General features: G+C 35.3%; 1 protein-coding gene across 4 annotated transcripts in view; it reads right to left on the bottom strand.

Annotated features, from left to right (window-relative positions):
* Nucleotides 1-16,757, bottom strand: part of CNTN1 (contactin 1) — a 392,585-nt gene that overhangs the window by 34,056 nt on the left and 341,772 nt on the right. The gene's annotated exons all lie outside the window — the stretch shown is intronic.

Raw genomic sequence — 16,757 nt, 5'->3', positions numbered from 1 at the left:
AAAATAATGTGTAACAGGGCTTCCTAGGGAGTCAATAATGAAGAAAGTTTGAGAAGTATTGATATAGAGTGTTATCTTTCCCAGTTATACTTCTGGTTAGAATTGGGTGGCAAAGGTTTAAGACATATAAAAACAAGTTTTAATTTACTCATTTATGGCTCATATCAAAGGTAGACACCATTATTCTCATTTATGCAAAAAGAGAACATACCTATGCTAAATAATCAAGGCATATGATAATGGTTTGGCTGTGTCCCCACTCAAGTCTCAGGTTGAACTGTAATCCCCAGTGTTGGGGGAGGGACCTGGTGGAAGGTGATTGGATCATGGGGATGAATTTCCCCCTTGCTGTTCTTGTGATAGTGAGTGAGTTCTCATGAGATCCAGGTCTTTAAAAGTGTGTAGCACTTCCCCCTTCTCTCTCTCTTTCTTGCCATTGTGTGAAAATGTGCTTGCTTCCCCTTTACCCTTCTGCCATGATTGTAAGTTTCCTGAGGCCTTCCCAGCCATGCTTCCTGTACAGCCTGTGAAACTGTGAGTCAATTAAACCTCTTTTCTTGATAAATTACCCAGTTTCAGGTAGTTCTTTATAGGAGTGTGAGAATGTACTAATACAACATATAAATAATAAAAAATACACAAATTTATAATAATATTATAGACATCTTGGCTGGGTGCAGTGGCTCTCACCTGTAATCCCAGAACTTTGGGAGGCCAAGGCAGGAGGATCACCTGAGGTCAGGAGTTCAAGACCAGCCTGGCCAACAGCACAAAACCGTGTCTCTATTAAAAATACAAAAATTAGCCAGGGCTGGTGGCATACACCTGTAATCCCAGCTACTTGGGAGGCTGAGACAGGGTAACTGCCTGAACCTGGGAGGTGGAAGTTTCAGTGAGACGAGATCGTGCTACTCTGCACTCTAGCCTGGGTGATAGAGTGAGACTCCATCTCAAAAAAAAAAAAAAATTACAGATATCTTAATTAGTTAAATCAAATTTTGTAGTACATTGGGAAATAAACAAGCTTATGTTTGCCAGAAACTGGCTTATATGTCATGAGCTGGGGAGTTAATGGTAGTGACCAAGATTGGCAGAGATCAGGCAAAATACAAATATGAATATGATCTAGTCCCCTTCTCAGATAGGAAGCCATTAAAGGTTTTTGTGCAGAGACATGAGAAGAGCTGACATATTTTAAAATAATCACTGTGGTCATTATATTAAGAATGAATTGTAGGTGTTAAGCACCAAGCGAAGAGCACAATTAGATGGCTAGTGCAACAATCATGGAAATAACACATGGTGGCTGGACCCTATGATGGTAGCAGCAGAGGTGGATATTTCTAAATACATTTATTTTAGTGGTAAAACCAACAGGATTTCTTGATGAAATGAATGTGGTGTGTTAAAGAAAATGACAATAAAAATCACTTCAAAGAAGATTGGAGATACTTTATTGAGATGGGTAAAACTGCAGAAAAAGCAAACAAAGGGAGATGGGGAAGAGTTCAATTTAGATGTCTGAATGGAGATAGCAATCAGGCAGCTGAATAAATCAGAGAAGACTGACATTTGATTGTTTTCAGCAAATACATGCCTTGCACTTAAAGCCTTGAGACTGCATGAGATTACCTAAGGGCTAAGAGGAAAAGAACTATTGATGTACTGAGTCCTGGGAGATTTTAAAGTTCAAAGGTTGGAATGATTACCAGAAACCAGAAAAGGAGACTGAGAATAGTAGCTCATAAGGGGAAAAGAAAAATCAAAACAGACTGGTGCCCAGAAAGCCAAGAAAAAGTGGCCATATGCATCAATGCTGCTAAGAGGTTGAGTTAAGGAGAGGACTACTCCTAAATTAGAAACATGGAGGTCATTAGCAACCTCAACAAGAGCCGTTTTGACAGGGTGTTGGGGTGACAATCTGATTGGACAAAATTTAGGATAGAATTTTGGAAGAGGAATTAAGTGGTGAAGATGATAAATTATTTGTTGAATTTTACTCTGAAGAAGATAATAGAACATGCGTTAGTTACTGGCAGAGATTTTCTTTTTTTGTTTTTCTTCATATCTTTCTTTTTTTTTTTTTTTGCCTGCCTTCCCTTTCCTTTCTTCCGTCCTTCCCTCCCTTCCTCCTTCCCTCCTTCCCTCCCTTCCTCTCTCCCTACCTCTTTCTCTCCTTCCTCCCCTCCTTCCTTCCTTCACTTTTTTCCTTCTTTCTTTCTTTGAATTGTTGCTCTGTTTTGTTTTGTCTTATTTGTATTTCCCACTTAAAGGTGGGCAATATTGCAGAATACTTGTATGGTGATGAGAAAAATCAAATAGAAAAAGAGAAATATAATGATGTAGAAGAGGAAGGAAAGGGTAGTTGAAGCAATATTCTTGAGTTAATAAGATGTGTTAGAATCTGGCTTCCATGTGGAGGGGTGTCCTTAGGAACACAGAGCATTCAGCCATAATCTTAGGAAGAAAGGCAGGTAACATGGGCATATGTATAGGTGTTGACTGCTTCAGATTGCTTTTATTTCTCAGAGAAATAGGAAGCAAGGTCATTGACTAAAGAGGGAAGATGGTCAAGGTGTGTTAGAAATTAAAGGAAAGAGGAAAAGAAGGTGTGAAATATTTTTCTAGGTGAAAGAAAGAGTGGATATGCTAGGAAAAACTAGTGGAATGGCCCAGCAGCACTCTGGGCCCACTTGAGGTTTTGTGGTCATGAATTCAAGGTGAAACCAGTGTTCATGTTGGCGTTCTTCTCTGGCCACCTTTAGCTGTGAGAGTGTAGGCTTGGAGCAAGTAGTGAGTTAAATTTAATCCATTACTTTAGCCGAGTGAGTATAGTGAAGTGACAGAAGCAAAAGAGAACCTCTGGGTGGAATGGGTGGTCTATGCAAGGGAATAATTATATGGATGTAGGATTTAAGCTGGATATGGAAAGAGTGGGGATACAAGGAAAGTAAGGGACACAGACAGTGGTCAGATCAGTGGCTTTTGCTTCCTGATAGGTCAAATAATTTTGGGAGTCTGAATACAGAAGTAAGAAGAAAGACAGGAAGTGGGCAGAGGATAGGATGTTTGAGATTATGAAGACATTAATGAAAAGGGTTAGGGTAGAACTGTGGGAAGAACATCAATACAAGAAAGAAACTGAGAAGACAGAGTAATGCAAAAAATCATTTACACCTACATTGTATCACTAGAAAGTATGAAAGAAGTATGAAAGAGAATGGCATTCTCTCCAATGTCATTTGGAAATAATGAAAATTATCTGAAAAGTAAAATCTTCAAGGAATGAGCAAGAGTGACCCTGGTGGTTGGTAGAAAATTTGGACAAGAAGGGGAAATGGGTGGGAGAGGGTGATGGTATGAGATTCCAAGCAGAGATTTTTAGACAGGAGACAAAGAGAATACTGTAGAAGTGACAAGAAGGAAGGTCATATACCCTCCACCAGGTGCAGCCTTCAAGGGGTATGAGAGAGTGAGCCACCACTTTTGAATAGACTGCAGAAGGAGCAAGGTCATCAGGGAGAGCAAGATTTCAGATAAAGTTAAAAGGTGAAGGAAATATTCAGTGAATAGATGGAAGTTACAGAAGATTCTACTGATAACTGATGGTGAGTTTTAGAGGAAACAGTGGGAAGGTTTTAAGAGTAAAGTATGACTAGAGGTGACAGAAAACAGGCACCTGGATCCGTGTTAATCAGAGAGTCCTGAGTTTCTGTACGGGACTGTCATAAACAAGGCTGAAGGGCATGAACAGATTAGATTTCCGAGTCTCCAGGTATGTGGTGCTGGTGAGAGGGTGAATGTTGGGGATGGGAATTAAAGGGGGATGGGAATGCAAAGGGGAGATCTTGGTAGGGGCATATGGTTTCTGCCTGGATGTGGACACATAAAATGTGTACAGTTATATTTAATCTGAGTTTCGGTTTGGCCATGTGAGAAGCAAAAAGGGAAAGGGACAAGGTATATAGGGCAGTTGTTGTCAATATGAACCATGGAATCTGAGCTGACATTCAAGGAGGGAGCTGAGGACATGAGGATGAATGAAGAACAAAATAATAAAAGGAACAAGCAATAGGATCAATGGTAGTCTGGGTGGGGGAAAGTAGAACTGCTGGAGTTGGGAAGAGATTTCAGGAAATTAGAAAAAGAAGAGTCAGTGGTCAGAGAATACAGTGTTTAAAATCAAAATTAAAAATGTTTGCAGTAATTAATATCAAGATTTACGGGGGTTCTCAAGATTTACAGGGGTTCTCAAACTTTTTTATGTCATGGACCCATTTAGTGGTCTGTGGATTTCTGAAAATACTGAGAATAATGCTCTTATTACATGCATAAAATATAATTCATAGAGTTTTTTAAAAAACCTATTATATTGAAATGCATTTATAAAAGTATCAAGAAACCAAATGTACATTACTAACACATTCAAATAGTATGCTTATTAACACGTTAAATAACAGGATCTGGGAGTAGATTTAAGAAATATATTATTTGAAGTAATACTTCAATAGCTGAAGTATATGAGAATATCTGTGATTGTTATTGGTGACAGAGTAATATGTGACCTAAATTCATATATTTTAAAATGCCAAATTTCAGTTAGAAATTCATGAAAATTATAATGTAACTTTTTACCATCCAAGTTTCAGAAACTCCTCAAATTCAAATTCACACTGAAGTCTGTGAATTCCTGTTTAGGTTGTGATCATGAGTGGGTGACTGAGGCAGGACACAGGGCAAGATCATCAGAAAAGAAAAGTTAGATAAATTAAGAGGCTAGGGCATTGGATGGACCATCTACATGGATGTTGATATCCTAAAGATTCACGACTTCCAGACACATCAGAATACTAAGGCATCTCTATGGGCTAAGGGTCTTGAGTCAGTCTCTGTACTCTGCAACACCCTGGACTCTTCCTGCATTTTTTGTAAACTTCAATACCCTTCACTCTTCCTAATTCTCCTGGCCAGGTGACCTAAGGCTGGTTATTTGCTTTTGAGACCATTTTTAAGAAAAAGAAGTGAGAGTCAAGTATGTAAGCCCTGAAACGGAAGGTTACAGAAGAAAGACTACTGGCTGGAGAATCTCATACTCTTGAAATTGTTCTAAGTTATTTATTTTGTTTTGGTCTGGATCATTTTACAGAAGGTGTCTATAAAAACTGCTTCTGGAATGTCCTTTGCACTGCTCTCATGCTGTGAATAATCTACCAAGAGGCCTGGCTTCTAGCCTTACCCAACTATGGGAATTTCTTTGAGACCTAAATGTTCCTTCATAAATCACTAAAGCTGGTCCCTAATGTAGTATCGAATGGACCATTTTAATATGTTGACATATCACTTTCCAGTTTAAGCGTTTTATATTCCCCCTTATTATGGTATTAAAGGCTTCCAGTTATATTTATGAGAAATTTCAAGGCTTTTATTTTTAACAATCACAAAGTCACTTTCTTTTCTAAATGGTTTTCAAATTTATGTTATAGTGAATAAGTGTCAAACCTCAGGAGGAAAATTTAAACCCCAACTCCCATTCTCAGAACAGACAATTGTCTTTACATTTTCCTAAGAGGGTTACAAATTTCAACATAGCCTATAATGTTTCAAAGGAAATTTAATTTTGAAGTTTTGTTTTGATGGTTGATGCATATATCTATTAAAGATAATCTGATTGTTTTAATTAACTTATGTGTTGCTCTTATTTCAGGAGAGAATGTAAAGTAATATCTTACGATTTGGGGTGGGGGTAGGTGTATCTTAGTTCATCCTTAGGAACAGGATGTTTTCAATCCACTTGAGTGTAAAGAAGAGATATCTTAATGTAACTTTAATGTCATTAGTAAATCAACATTCATAGAAAATATATAAAATTAGGCTTACTAATAATTTAAAAAGATCTATATTCTCATGACTAATTTATTCATGCATATATCATAAAATTGGTTGAAACAGCTAAGTTTCTCAAACCTTGGTGTTACGCATACAGGAGAGAGAAACACATTACTTTTTATTAAAACTAAAATTTTGCTAATACCCAATATTCTGAAAAATAAAACCATCTTTGAATAAAGGTATTTCCCTTAGGACTATTGGTTCATTCTCTGAAAATTCTTCACTATAATTACATTCTCCAAAAATGATTAATTCCTTTAATTTCTGACCTCCTTTTCCAAAGCACTCACTATATATGGGAGTTCCTCCTCATGCTAGGTTCCAATTTTAGTTCCTTCAGCAATTTTCTTTCCAGATTCTACTCTCCCAGTATAACACTCTAAATTTAGAATATATCACCAAATGCAGCTCTTTGAAGTGAACGATTTGCCTCATAGATTTCAAAATTGTGGAATAACTAATCTAAAATATAAAACAAAACAAAAACATTTACAACTTTTTATGTCATTAATGATGTAAACCAATCCTTAAATATCCCTCTCTACTTGACTATTTAAATATTATTTAACAGTGATAGAGCCAAATAATATATTTTTAAAGGATAAACCTGTGTTTACTGACTTTGAACCACAGTTCTTACAATTCAATTTATTGACATAATCCTTGGCAATTTGCCCATCATCATAAATTGTTGTTTTAATCTCGGTATCCATCTTGTCAGCAATTTCTTTTCTTGAATCCAAAACAATCCTGCATTTTGAAGCTAACATCCTAGCTTTTCTGTAAATTTCCATTCCTCTTTCTCTGCATTTTTATGAAGCTGCTCTTTGACCTAATTCTTCTCCCATTTCTCTAAGTGTATATCCTACGTCTGTGTTTAATTACCTCATTATTTAACTTTGAACATCATGCAAAAATCTTTCTCTGCTTCTTTGCTAATACACTCTTCATATTTTGCTCAGATATTATCACTCTTCAAGGAAGATTTTCTCAATCCCAGACCAGCAGTGAATCTTGATCACTTTGAGCAATTATAGAAATGATCTTTAACTAGTTTAAGGAAAGACTTTTGACACCGTTCTGAACATTATGGGGAAGGTTTTTCTGAGGAGCTTCTGTGAAAAGCTAGGCTTTCTTTGAAGATGGAGCTTCAAAAGAGACAGAACCTCTTCTTTCTTGGACATTATAGGGTCTGTGTGATTTCTAACACTTCTGCAGATTCTTGCAACCACAGAGAGGACAAGCCTTAAAATGAAGCTGAGACCTCTCAAGTGGAGAAATGGGGAAAATCTGTTCTTTAGTTATATTTTTGAGACACTGATTCCACAAGGGCTTTCATTAGTAATTTTGAGTTGAAAGTTTGTTACTAACAGCTGAAAATATTCTAATGGATACTGACTCTCTGTTCAGCGATTTTTAATTATTCTTTAACTAGAAGTAATAAATCCTTGTTTTCCTTGATCTCTACCTATATTAACCATACAATTTGCCAACTTTGGGCAACACCAACAAACATCTGCTATCTCTGTTTCCTCCATCTCCATCCAGGCTGGTATGCATTGCAAATAAAGTTATATAATTATGCCAGTTGGTTCTCTGACAAGTTGATGTCATCTGAGCTCAGCTGCTTTCTCAGTTTTGCTAGATGATTCTCTTTTTCTCTCTCTCCACTTGGATGTCTCATAGGCATATTGAACTGGCATACTGAACTCAGCTTGTCAAAATTTGAACTACTCCTTCTTTTCTTCATATATTTTCAGTAGATGATTCTGTTTTAATACATAATTCAGCTGGTTGTTTCAGTAGATGATTGTGCTGGTCGGTCTAAATTCTTAAAGTTCTGCCAAATCCATTTCACATACCTCATAAAATTATCAGAACATACTGTTGGGTCTTCCTCCATATAAATCCTAAATATAACTACCTCCCACTTCTACTTCAAAGCTATCTTCACCTCTTGGACTATCACCTAACTGATCCCCCTGTTTCCAGAGATTCACAGAGATTTGCACCACCATTCATGAGATTTCTACTTCCCTTCCAAAGAGTGGTTGAGATGCTCTATTGTAAAATATAAATCTGATCATGTCACTTCCCACTTTAAAATGGTTCAATGGCTTCTTATCACCTTTAGGATAAAATCTAAAGTCTTTAATCAGGACCTATAAAACTCTCTATGATTCAGATTCACCTAAGTCTTCCCCATGGCTTGCTTGGCCCCAGCCGTACTAGTCTCTTTGCTGTTCCTTGAACATCTAAAAATACAGCAAGTTCAGGGCTTTTGTACTCTTCTGGTGGGAATACATTTGCTTCCCTCCAGATAACTTCTTCGACTTTTCTCTCACTTCATTCCATTTCTTTTCCAGTATTTCCTTATCAGAATAAGCTCTTTCCTGGCACTCTTAGTGTTGCTCTCTCCCCTCAGATATTATTGCTATCTGACAAAACTTTATGTATTGCTATATATTATTCATTTTGCCTTCTTGCTTTAAAATGTAAGTTCTATGAGGTTTGCTTACAGAAATAAGACTTTCACCCACAGTATTTTTGTGAAAGTTGCTCTCTTGAAACTACCATTGACCTCTGTTTGGGCAGAATTTTGTCCCTCCCAAATTCATATATCGAAGTTCTAATGCCCTAGTACCTCAGAAAGTGACTGCATTTGGGATAGGGTCTTTCAATAGATAATTAAGGTAAAATAAAGTCATTAGAGTGGGTCTAATGCAATATAAATGGAGTTCTTAGAAGAAGAAAGTACAACACAAATGCGTACACACACACACACACACACACACACACTGAGGGAAGGCCATGGGAAGCGCACACACACACACACACACACACTGAGGGAAGGCCATGGGAAGACAGGGCCATCTACAAGCCAAGGGGAGGGGCCTTAGAAGACACCAACCCTGCCAACACCTTGATCTGGCCTCCAAAATTGTGAGAAAATGAACAAAGCCACCCAGTCTGTGGTACTGTCATGGCAGCCCTAGAAAACTAATACATAGACCTCCAAAATGCCAAACTAACTATTCTTTACTCAACTACTTCAAGATTCTTTTGACTTTGCCACTTAAAAATAAATTATGTAAATCAGTAATTTTTAAAACTTTATTTATTTATTTTTGAGACGGAATCTCGCTCTGTCGCCCAGGCTGGTGTGTGGTGGCACATTCTTGGCTCACTGCAACCTCAGCCTCCTGGGTTCAAGCGATTCTCCTGCATCAGCATCCTGAGTAGCTGGGATTATAGGTGTGTGCCACTATGCCCGGCTAATTTTCATATTTTTAGTAGAGATGGGGTTTTACCACTTTGGTCCGGCTTGTCTCAAACTTCTGACCTCAAGTGATCCACCCACCTTGGCCTCCCAAAGTGCTGGGATTACAGGTATGAGCCACCATGCCTGGCCTAAAAACATAATTTAAAAACAATACCATCAATGCCTGTGTACTCACTGGCCAGGCAAAGAAATAGAACACAGGCATTACCCCAGAAGCCTCTTCCTGATAATTCCCCAATCACTCCTCAGAGGCAACACTGTACTGAATTTTGCATCAATCATTCTATTTTTGGGGAAATTTCACATGTTATATATAAATGTGTGTGTGTGTGTATTTATATTAAACACACAAACCTCTTTAAATATCAATGTATTTTCTATTTTTAAACTTCATATAAATAGGCTTATAGTTACGCGTAGCTTAATGACAGGAATGTCTTCATAGAAATGTGTCATTAGGCAACTTCCTCATTGTGTGAACATACGACTATACCTAGAAGGCATAGTGTATTTATAATCTATTGCTATCAGGCTACAGACCTCCACGGCATAAGCATATTACTGTACTGAATACTGTAGCCAATTGTAATACAATGGCAAGTATTTGTATATATATACATACATACATATTGAAAAGGTACAGCAAAAATGTGGAATTATAATCTTATGGGACAAACATCTTATATGTGGTACATCATTGATGGAAATTTTGTTATATAATACATGACCTTATATGTATTATTTTGTGACTTTTTGTTTATGTTCATTATATATTTGGGGACTTTTATAATCAGAATTCATTTTGCATAAAAATAAACCATCCCAATCTATCACAATAACATTTAAAAATAAACCTGGAAAAATATTTACACAAATATGGCAGGAAATGTTTTATAATCTTCCTTTATTCATTGATTATAACATTTTAAAGAAAGTTCTTAATATGAAACATAGAAAGGGCATGAACAGAATTTTATAGAAATGGAACTATAAACAGCTATCAAATATATCTGTATATTTACATTAATAGTAATAAAAAATAGTGAAATAGTATTTTTGCTTAACAAAGATTTTTAAAAGGACAAAATGCTACAAAAAAATTGTTTAATGATAAAACGCAGGCATTGCTGTTTAGATGACAGTTTGGCAAGTATATGCTAAGCATTTAAAAAGTAATGCCCTTTAATCCAGTAATTGCACTTCTAGCAATCATTCTAAGAAGATAATTGGGAATCCAGAAAAAAGGTCTATACACAAAGATATCCATTATGAGTTTGTCACAATACTGAAAATGAAATATGGGAAGTAACTAAATATAATGGCTACACTATTGTCTGTGGGCCTTGATAATTAGGTTATATTAATCACTATTTTCTGAATCTTGAGTAAATCTTGCTTTTAAATATCTTCATCATATCACTTCAGTATCTGGAGCTTTTGTTCTATAATTTTAATGGTGCTACTAAAAATATCAATTTCTATACCATGAAATTGATTTAGAAGCTAATAGCTAATTTATTTTCCTTCTTTCATTTCATATTTCCTAAAATATCCACATTTGGCTTGGTTCTCTAAGTTAGTTTTGATGGTTATCATATAAAACTCTTTAGTTTTTGAGAAGGTATGAAGCATTTTCTCTCAGAATCTCAGCATCATTCTTCTTGCTCTCAATGCCCTCCTGTGTCTCCCTGGGGTAAAAATGTGGACACTACATTCCCTCCAGACTCTCCTGCCACCAAAAGGCAGAAGGGGAAGAATTGGGAAGTCATAGAAAAGCAGGAGCCGGGGTCTTCACATACACTCTTTAATCATTTATCCTGGAAAAGATCTTGTCATGATTTGCTTTGCTTCTTAGAGTCATAAAAAAACCCTGCAGTAGCCTATAAATTAATTATTTCTGAAAGAGAGTGCCTTGTTCTGATTGTGTCTCAGACTTACTTTCTTCTCACCAGCTCTATCAACTCCCTCCCCTTTTGTCTCACTCCAATCTATTTTCTGCACAAAAGAAAAAAGTGATCTTAAATTAGATCACATCATTTATCTCCTGAAAGCGCATCAACATTTTTCCATTGAACTTACAAGAAATTACAAACATCTGAGTATTGCCTTTTAGATGTAATCAAGGTCAGGCTGTTCATAACTTTACCCCTCTTACCTCTCCAACCTTATCCCACATGACTCTGTATCCTCACTACACACTAGTTACACCAGCCTCCTTTCAGGTCCTTGACATGACAAGCTCTTCCTTTACCCACACTTTTGTCATATGGCTAGTTCCTGTCCTTTAGATTTCAGCCTACATCACCTTCCTAGTGAGGCTTGACCTAATCATCCTACCCAAAACTACCTCTTTTTATATTAGCCACTCATTTTTCCTTGTGTTTTTATTAATTCTAATTGTTTTACTATTTGTTTGTTGGTTCTTTATTCTTCTGATAACCCGTTAGAATGGGAACTTCAGGAGGGTTTGCAATTATTATAACCAAATAGCCCAGCAGAATGCCTGACATATGGTTGGTGTTTAGAAACTTATTGAATGAATTAATTTACTAGGGAACAAAGGTGTTTTTGAAAATCTGTAATGTTTGAATAGTTTATTTTATCATAGGAAAAATTCATTTGCACATCATACTAAAATATAGCTCTGGAGACTACGACTTTATTTCATTAATGAAAATTATTGTGGTAGAAAGTAAATCTTGGAGGATTACTTTAAATTTTCCTTTCCATTCTTACATGTGTTCCATTGAGGAATGTTTCAGCAAAATTATTTCTGAGTCTAAGTAAATGAGCAAAATAAAATGCTGAAGTTGTGAGAACTTGGTAGCAGCTAATGGAAACCTTGGGGAAAATTTCAAAAAAACTCAGGTTAGTTTCGATACAGAGGTGCTATTTATGGCCTGGCATAGAGTTAAAATGTGCTTCTAGAAGTTGTACTCAAAGCTTCTGAAGGACAATTAAGACTCTGGAAACTCCCTGTGCTGGGATCAAACCTAGTCACTGCAGGAGTTATGTTAATAATCATCAAGGCTATGAGTTGCCTCCCAAAGTTGAATTTAGAGACTCACAAAATATTACTTTGTCCAAATAATGTATCTTCCAACTTCATGTTTGTTACAAAACTGGGAGTGCTAAGTACATTTCTACGGTTAGGCAAGGCTTTGAGTGATTAGTCATGATTCAATGGTAATGAACGGAATACATATTTTAGAGGTAATTTAAATGTAAGCTATTTGTCAACCTAAAAATATATAGGCTGGATTTATATACTTGAATGCTCAAATGGATCCCATGAAAAATAGTGTAAAGGAAAATAAAATATTTGTTTATTTCAAGATGGTTGAAGAGACAGCATTTCCTGAATGATATCTGATTGTGTCTTACTCACAGACTAAATTTAATAATGTATGAAATGAATCTAAACATCCCACTATCCTCTTGTCCCTCTTATACCACAAGATTTAGGAAGTGGAGAAGGGAGCACAGGAGTAATGATGGAGTTAAACGTGTAAAAGTTCTACCCAAAAACTAGTTTTCTAGACCTTCCTCTTCTACTGGGCAGAAGAGAACAAAGCAAAACAACAAAATGTGTTTTCCATCACAGTGTTTAAGTCAGTGGGTTTGGTTATATAGCTTAACTTAATAGCTTGGAGTTAACAAAAATAGTAGGTTAAATATCCAGATTACATCATTGGTGGTAATATCAGGATAAATTACAGATTTATTAGAAGACAAAATATACAAAATGAATATATAGTAACTTTAAATCAAATGGAAAAACTGCCTTGCTCTTTTAGCATCTATCCTAGACATCCACCACTGTCTTCTTTCCAGTCCAGGACATCATTATCTTTTTTCTTTTTCTTTTTTTTTTTTTTTTTTTGAGATGGAAGTCTCGTTCTGTCCTCAGGCTGGAGTGCAGTGGCACAGTCTGTGCTCCCGGGTTCACACCATTCTCCTGCCTCAGCCTCTCGAGTAGCTGGGACTACAGGCACCTGCCACCACACCCAGCTAATTATTATTTTTTTTCGTATTTTTAGTCGAGATGGTCTTTCACTGTGTTAGCAAGGATGGTCTCGATCTCCTGACCTCGTGATCCACCTGCCTCAGCCTCCCAAGGTGCTGGAATTACAGGTGTGAGCCACTGTGCCTGTCCCAGGACATCATTATCTTTAAATCATTCTATGGCAGTAACCTTGTACTTCATCTCCTTACATCTTAGTCCCCTACTATATATATTTTCCACAATTACCAATATAATTTTTTAAGTGAAAAAATCTGATCATGTTATTCCTACCTTAAAAATTTCAAATGACTACTTCTTTCTGTAGAAAAATATTCAGACTCTAAAATGTTCTGAAAAGTCTTTCTCAATTCAGCTATTATTTAAAACTAAAAAGAAAAATAAAGACTGAAAATATGCATGTTCACTACAGATAATTAAATATGTGCTTCTCTGCAGATATTTATTTATGACCAAGGATCCTTGTCAAATGATATTCTAAAATTTATAGAAAATATGTAGTAATCCAAATTAGCTTATTGAAATTAATATTGAAAATTAGAGCTATATGTATAGTTTCTTAATTTGCACATAATAATTTATTTAAATGGTTTTTAAAGGATAATATAGACCTTATTAGAGATAATATGTGTGTGATGAAACATTCGCGATGTTACGTTTGCCTTGACATGCACTACAAATATTCAATGAGGAATAAGTTATTAAAGCAATGGATAACAGCATTTATGTCAGAGAGAGGTGTAGTTACAGATAATCAAATATAAAGTATTTCCAAAATATGTCTAAAAGGAAGTCTCAATTTTTTTAAGAATCAAATTTTTGGATCAGCACATGACATAATATAAATCATGCACCTAATGGGGAACTATATCAGATTTCTAGAGATGAAAACTATAGTTTTAAGTTGCCCAAGTTATTCTTGTTTGTGAGCTTTTCTCTATACATAAATCATGAATTAATTCGACAGTTATTTGTTAAAGCCCTGCTACATGCCAGATAGTCCCCTAAGTGCTGGAGATTCAAAGGCCAACTGAGGCAAACAAGAGCTTGCTCCCATGGAGCTTAGCTTCAAGTAAGGATGGATAGAGGTTATAAACAAATACAAATAAGTAAGATATTTTTACATGGTTACTAATATTAGGATGAAAAGTAAACAGTGCTATGATATAAGGAAGATTTACTCAGAGTAGGCTGCTACCTTAATTGCTGGCCATATAGAGAGCTTTTCTGAGAAGGTGACATCTGAACAGAAACAAGAATGATGAGAATGAACCTAACATGCCAAGATGCAGAGAATTCCAGTCAGAAGGAAGAACAAGTACAGGTGCCTCAAGGCAGGGATAACACTGGTGTGTTCAAGAAGAGAAATGTCAATAGAGAAAAGGATAAAGCACTTAATTTAGATGAGAGAGAGAGTGAATTATATAGACCACTATAAACCACAGTAAGAAATGCAGATGTTACGTATGAGTCACCTTTCTAAGAGGAGAGTTACATAATTTCATTTGTGTTTTAAAAGGCCCCCTCTGTTGCATAGATAATAGGCCTTAGGAGGCCAACACTGGGAGGCAAGAGGATCATTAGAATTGCAGCAGGGTCAGGGAGAGATGTGGGAATATGTAAATCCTAACACATTTTAAAGATGTGAACTGTGACTCCTGTATTGTAGGCATTTAATGTCTATTTGTTGAATGAATGAATGAATGAACAAACAGCATAATACTTATAAACATTGAAATCTAGTAGTGTGTTATAATCCTGGCTACGTATTTGGGGCATGAAAACCAAAAGAAAGGAAAGTACTAAGAGTCTTTAAATTTAGAAGAAAACCTGTAATTTCTGTTTGTATTTGCACATTTTCCTCATTAAAACTTAAAAAGAATATTCTAGAATGGTGTTATTCACCAAGCATCTGACATTTCATAATGTTAATTCTACAGTTTATTTGTACAGTTATGGTTAAAATAAGAGACAAATAATAGAAATTCTGAAATCAATAAAAATGTCCATTAGTTGGCAAAACAGAAAAATATGAAAAATATATGGAGTTAAGTTTGGGATTTAAAAAAGAAAAAACTCTATTTCTTCTATACATGAGCTATTTATACTGAAATATCAAATTACAGCTGTGGTATGCTGAAATCAACCCATACAACCCCTGAAATCTGATTGTGAAATTTTTAGGAAATGTATGAGCAATGCATTAAAAACGTAATTGTTAAAAATAGGATTTATGTAAACTTAGTTAACTTTAAAAGCTTAAAAGAAATGTAATAAATACTCAAAACTCATCACTTCTTAATATTTTAGTATATTACAATGTCAATGTTTTTGAGGTTCTTATTGTATCTGTATGGTGGCAATTACATATAATGATGTGCTACTGGGTAGCTCTTCACATTGAGTGACATCACTTAGGAAGCTTGAAATCACACATAGTGAGAATATTTATACCACAGAAACAGGCAAACATTATAAACAGGGCTTTCCCCTATCCCTAGTGATTCAACTGTTTAACATTTACTGGTGCCGTTAGTGATAGATAAACTGATGTTACCATCACTGCTACAGCATCTCTTGCTGAAAACCTCTAGTCTAAATCCCAGAAGCTAGGTTCTCCTTTCCATGAGGAATGATGAACCAAGGGTGAATACAGAGAGCAAAAGCCTCGCTGTGGATGGCTTCTACATAAGAGAAAGAAGGCCCAGGGTTCAAGAATAATTTATTTAGTTACTTTATGCTTTACCTTCCTTGAAATAATGGCAATATTTCCCTCTGATTTCCTTTTGTGAAACAGCCTACTAAGTGTAAAACTATTGAAGGTGTCAACAAAGTTTGGAATATAGAAAATGTTTCAAAAATAAGAAAATTCTTTTTTCTCCTGTCAAATTAGCAATGACTAAAAAGAAAGACAATAATATTAGAGTGGTGCAGTGAGAAAAGCACTTATATACAATGATAATGGGAATAGAAATTAGAAAATGTTTTTAAAGAAATTTGGCAACCTAAAACACTGTCTTATATTTAAATTTAACCTGAAGAAAGATTAATTTATGAAAATGGACTGTAAAAGTATTATTTATAATAGAAAAAAACTTTAATGAGTTTGCATATTTGTTTGAAAGAATATCATTTATAATTTTAAATACAATTTACAAAATAAATGGAAACTGAAACATGAAACTATATATGTATACAGAGTGACTATAAGTAAATTCAACTAAGCATTAGCAGTAGCTATTTTAGGGTATTTGGAACATGATTATTTTCTTTTCCTTTCACATGTCTGTAATTTCTATATTTTCTTAAAAGACAAAATTATGATTACACTAAAAAAATCAAAGTTCTATTTTGATTTGTAAAGGATGTATATATGAATTGTGGCAAATTTCACAAAAACATGGCATACAATTGAAGCCAGCATTTATTAAATACCATTAAAGACTCTGGCATTGTGTTAAAGGATTTTTTTTGTTGGTTTAATATATAGCATATTCATTTATTTAGATCAAAATCACCAAATTTTCAATTTTCTTTTATTTTTGTTTTAGTTTTCTTAAA

Source organism: Macaca thibetana, chromosome 11 (genome assembly GCF_024542745.1).
Source record: "Macaca thibetana thibetana isolate TM-01 chromosome 11, ASM2454274v1, whole genome shotgun sequence".
NCBI classification, from domain to species: Eukaryota; Metazoa; Chordata; class Mammalia; order Primates; family Cercopithecidae; genus Macaca; species Macaca thibetana.
This window is presented reverse-complemented; position numbering and strand designations above follow the sequence as displayed.